General features: G+C 44.8%; 1 non-coding gene across 1 annotated transcript; it reads right to left on the bottom strand.

The window, feature by feature from the left end:
- Positions 1–730: 730 nt before the first annotated feature.
- On the bottom strand, positions 731–848 carry LOC111976189 (small nucleolar RNA SNORA26). Its single transcript, XR_002878904.1, has one exon. It is a non-coding gene; the product is annotated as a small nucleolar RNA SNORA26 (small nucleolar RNA).
- Positions 849–6,000: the final 5,152 nt, after the last annotated feature.

Raw genomic sequence — 6,000 nt, 5'->3', positions numbered from 1 at the left:
GCCATTCAAAGTCCTGAGGAGAATAAACGAGGTGTGTTACAGGCTACAGCTTCCCCCCGATTACCGTATTAACCCCTCATTTCATGTGTCTCTCCTCAGGCCGGTGGTGGCTGGTCCGCTCCAGGAATCTGAGGTGCGGGAGGTTCCTCCGCCCCCTCTGGACATCGAGGGGGCTCCGGCGTATGCAGTGCGGTCCATACTGGACTCGAGGCGTCGGGCGAGGGGCCTTCAGTACCTCGTGGAGTGGGAGGGGTACGGGGTACTGTCACGACTTCAGCCGAAGTCGGTTCTTCTCCTTGTTCGGGCGGCGCTCGGCGTCGCCGGTCAAATAGCCAACACCAATCCACTTTTCATTTTCCATTTGTTTTGTCTTTGTTTCTACACACCTGTTTTTCATTCCCCTAATTATMGTTAATATATTTAACCCTCTTTTTCCCCCATGTTGTTGTGCGGGATTGTTTTATGTCATGTTCGGTAATGTTGGTGACTGGTTATTTCGACGGGTGCTATTTCTTGCCCATGTGTTTGTGTTTGGGCAAGTGTATTGTTTTACCTTGCACCATTCATTATTCTGAGTAAAGTTACGTTGCTCCCAATTCTCTGCTCTCCTGCGCCTGACTGCATACACCAGCTACACCCACCATTCTGACACCCACCCGTTGTATTATATACACAAAGACGATGTACCAGCATTGACTTATTAAGACAAAAAAATAAAGTCAAAATAATGGTTTATTTCTCCCGACAGGATCCGCAGAGAGGATTTGGCCTTCACCTCAGGTTTATGAGAGAACTGCCTTACCCCCCTATGTTCATCATTTAGGACATTTCAAGTCTTAAATGGGCGAAAAGGGCATTACCTTTTTTGGTTAAATGAGGTTAAAACGAGATACCTGTCTGGTGACATCAGTCTATTCCAACCATTAATTTCTCCAATCCAAAAACATCAGGGCACCTGTTTTAGAAAAATTAAGATGTCTTAGCATAAATTCAATCATCAATGGTTGGTTCCTATATCTGTTACGATTGTCAAAGGGCAAAGTGCAGTAGTGCACATCCTTCACAGCCATTTTAGGTGTGTTTGCTGTCCTTCAGACGAGTGTTTTCCTCTCAACAGGTCCAGAGCCAGCCTCTGTCCCCCAGATATGGCCACTTGTGGAACAGGCACTAGTAGGTAAAGAGAGAAAGGGAAAGGGGGATACTTAGTCAGTTGTCCAACTGAATGTATTCAACTGAAATGTGTCTGCCGCATTTAACCCAACCCCTCAATCAGAGAGGTGTGGGGGGCTGCCTTAATCAGAGTGGGTCTCAAGTCACTTGTCATGGCCATACTCACCTCACAAGGTCTTTCACATGACCACTTGCACAAGCCGTCCTCTGTCCCTTTGCATTTGATATGTGCCTCAGTGAGTAGACAGAAAGCTGTCAGAACACATCTTGAACTTTTAAGCACCAGTTATGAAGACGTTCAGCTGCATGGCAAATATCAAATTGTGTTCCTCCTGACAGGATCTGCAGAGAGGATGTGGTCTTCACTACAGGTTTATGAAATAACTGCTCTACCCTGTGTTCACTATTTACGACACATCGGGTCTTAAATGGGCAAAGAAGGTTCTTGTGGTGTCAGCAATACCTACATCACATGAAATTGTATGACTAGACACCACGTGACTGTAAACCATGGGATTGGTTATGCCATACTGCTGAACAAAATCAAATACTTGACATTCCAACCAGAACTTAGTCAATATCTCATGCGTACCTGGGCTGGGCCATAATTGACTAGTAACTGTACTGAATGAATGCACACTGACTCTGACAGGTCAAAGTCATTCTACTGTGTGGTCAACCCATAGACATAGACCTTATAAATAAAGGGTCAACCAGCTGAATGCTTGCAACATTGTAGAAGTTCACGTGTCGTGCACAGCACAGCTGGGGAAAATCTCTGATAAAAGGATCCAGCAGACAAGCATATCAAGACACCGTGGCAACCATTGACTGAAACATTTGCAGATATGGCCGTAACGATTAACGAAATCAAATATTTGTGTATGCCTAATTCAGCTGCTTCAACTGGCTACCCTTCTTCACACAGTTCTGAAACTTCTTCTTCGACATTGGGTTGGCGGATCGCATCCAACTTTTAAGGTGCATACACCGCCACCTACTGTACAGGAGCGTAAGGCCAGTCAAGGCCTACCTACATTAAATTCTCTTCATGAGTCCTGTTCCTTTAAGAAAGTGAAACAGATCCCTAAACACCACTTCCCTCCACTTTCCTCCCCCCGTTACATCACCCAAACCCCGTCACACAATCTCTCCCTATCAACGTCATACAGTTCACAAAATATCAAAACATGCTCCATCGTTTCCTCCACTAAACACTCATCATACAGACCTGCTTCATGTCTCTCTATCATCCACAACTTGGCATTCAAACCTGAGTGCCTAAACCGTAGTATACTCCACACAACTTCCTCTCTCGTACATCCCATACTCCCTGCCTCTTCCTTAACTGACCGGTGCACGCAATAAAATTGCCTCCCCTTACTACTAGTATCCCACTCCCTTTGCCAAAGATAGAGCCCTTTCGCCCGGATCAAGTACTTGACTTCCCTGCGGCCCAACAGGACCTGAATATCTACCCCCTCTCTTCTCACAGCACTCTTAGCCACCACCTCAGCCTTCTCACTACCCTCCACACCCACATGGACGGGAACCTAGCAAAAGCTTACCACCATTCCTGTTCTCTCCAGTCCCATTAACATCACCATCATCTCCACAAACAAGTCTCCCCTATCCGACCTGCCCGTATTCACATTACTTAACACTGCAGCCCAATCAGAGCAGATCCCCACCGAGTGGTTTCACCTCCTACGCCCATCTCAAATCTATAATCATGGCCATCAACTCGGCCGCATACACTGACACATTATCATTTAACCGCTTACATACAAAATCTGGGTTATACACCCCTGCCCCCACCCTACCGCTGACTGGATCCTTTGAACCATCTGTATATATCCTTAAAATCTCTCCACACACAGTCTCAAGTCCTCACCCCATTCTCTCCTACCCTCAATCATTTKGGAAAAAGCCCCACTATACACCTGCAATGCCTCAACAGGTGCCGTCCTGAAGGCACCCACACACAATCTCAGGGCCCTTGACTGTATCCTGTCCAGGCACTGTAGTACCATTTTGGCTGTCGATCCATATACCCATAATCATATACCATATACCCACCCATAATCCTAAAATGACCTGATCAATGCCTGATACATAAACAACAGTGTTTGTCTATCCGACCCCAATCATATCCTACCACTGCCCTCATGAGGTTCAGCACCTTCCTACACTTCATTTCAATATACTCAACATGTCTCTTCCATGTAAGCCTGGTGTTACAAACAGCAACACCACTTCATGTTTCCACCCAGCAGGTATCACCCCAGTCTTCCACACCTTATTATACAACCCTAACACTGCTTCTAACACACTGTTCCGTGCATGCTTAAACATCACATAACACACCCCATCTTCTCCAGGAGCATTCCGCCCGCAGCCCTTCAACGTCCTTGTCATCTCAAACATAGAAGAATCTGCATCCATAGCTTCTCCTGACTCCCCTTTTTCTTTAAAACAGCTCCTTCCTCCTTTAACTTTTCCCTACGTCTCTTACTCTCATCACACAGGTGCTCATATCTATGAACTGCTGCAAATGCACCACCTAGGACATTGCATTTTTTTTACTTGGCACAGCTGTGACGTTTCCTTCTACCAGCACTGGAATTCCAGCATTTTTCCCTTTCCCATCATTTTTAAAAACATTTTCCAAACCGCACAAATGTCGGTCCCTCTACCAATAGTAGAGCAAAATTCCCGACATGCTTCCCTTTTCGCTGTCACGGAACCCAAACCGGCTGCGCTTGCGCCATCGCGAATAAATGTATTTTGTCCACCCACACCAAACGCCATCACGACACGCAGGTTAAAATATCAAAACAAACTCTGAACCAATTATATTAATTTGGAGACAGGTCGAAAAGCATGAAACATTTATGGCAATTTAGCTAGCTAGCTTGCACTTGCTAGCTAATTTGTCCTATTTAGCTAGCTTGCTGTTGCTAGCTAATTTGTCCTGGGATATAAACATTGAGTTGTTATTTTACCTGAAATGCACAAGGTCCTCTACTCCGACAATTAAGCAGATTAAGCAACAATGCAGATAGCCCGGTTAGCCAATGTGTGGGAGCACTGGTTGGTCGGGCCAATTGAGGTAGTATGTTCATGAATGTATAGTTAAAGTGACTATGCATATATGATAAACAGAGAGTAGCAGCAGCGTAAAAGAGGGGTTGGGGGGGGTCACACAATGCAAATAGTCCGGGTAGCCATTTGGTTACCTGTTCAGGATTCTTATGGCTTGGGGGTAAAAACTGTTGAGAAGCCTTTTTGTCCTAGACTTTGCACTCTGGTACCGTTTGCCATGCGGTAGTAGAGAGAACCGTCTATGACTGGGGTGGCTGGGGTTTTGGACAATTTTTAGGGCCTTCCTCTGACACCGCCTGGTGTAGAGGTCCTGGATGGCAGGCAGCTTAGCCCCAGTGATGTACTGGGCCTTAAGCACTACCCTTTGTAGTGCCTTGCGGTCAGAGGTCGAGCAATTGCCATACCAGGCAGTGATGCAACCAGTCAGGATGCTAAGCAGCTTGCTTAGTTCAAATTAACAGACTCATTTATTCAATATGAATAGGGAGACAATTTTGAATAAGAAGTGCTTGTGTTTCCCAATAGCCTGCTGGAATAGGCTACTGTGGATGGCGTCATAATGTCAATCACTGAATTAAATAATAATATGTATATGAACTGAAAATGCTTGTCAACAACAGCCAGTGTTTATTTTTCAGAATGAGTTTTACCTGTAGCCTAATCTGACTACTGTTACCGTTAATCTAATCCCTTCATAATAACACAAGGCTACAACAACAAACTGAAGTTATAGGTTATTTGCTTAGTCAGCTCTCGGTAGGCTACACAATTCACACAAATGGATTTGCAATGACTCTAGTGATATCGTCATTTCAACAAATGGAATTGAATTGTAARTTCCAACTGGAAGCGTACAACGGAATATACATTAATAGGCTACTTGATGGCCAACAGAGGCAAATGTATAATTCCCCATAAAAAGAACCATGCGAGGGAGTTCCATAACTTCCATTTCACATGGCCACTCGGCAGCCCCCGAGACCCAAGAACTCAACATTAGAATGCTGTTTAAACCCCCTAATGTAATGCGCTCTAGTGCTCCCAAAGTCATTTTCAGTGCTTTTGTCTCCATTATTTATTGATGTGCGTCAGTTCTAGCGTATTAACATGTTTTATGTTAAAAGGTTTGGAAATAGGTGTCTTCATAATAACAATCTAAATAGCCTACCTACAACTGGTAAAAAGTTGTCACCAAGTGAGTGCATGCTGCTATCCCTCCTCTAGCTCACATGACTCATGAGCCAATAACTGTAGTGCTCAATACAGACACACACACACACACACACACACACACACACACACACACACACACACACACACCCACAACACACACACACACACACACACACCACACACACACACACACACACACACACACACACACACACACACACACACACACACACACAGAGGAGGTTGGTGGCACCTTAATTGAGCAGGATAGGCTCATGATAATGGCTGGAATCAGTGGAATGGTATCAAAGACATGGTTTCCATATGTTTGATGCTATTCCATTTACTCTGTTCCAGCCATTATTATGAGCCGTCCTCCCCTCAGCAGCCTCCACTGACCTGGATAAACAAAAGTGAAATAAACAATAAAAAGTCACAAATATTGCTACTGTACCGCACACACTGGTATTTCACCCAAAAGATTTCACCCAATTATTTGTGGGTCTGTGTAATCTGAGGGAAATATGTGTCTCTAATATGGTCATACATTTG

This window comes from Salvelinus sp. IW2-2015, linkage group LG16 (assembly GCF_002910315.2).
Source record: "Salvelinus sp. IW2-2015 linkage group LG16, ASM291031v2, whole genome shotgun sequence".
Taxonomy (NCBI): Eukaryota; Metazoa; Chordata; class Actinopteri; order Salmoniformes; family Salmonidae; genus Salvelinus; species Salvelinus sp. IW2-2015.
Note: the sequence above shows the minus strand (reverse complement) of the source record. Positions and strands in the feature narration are given on the sequence as shown.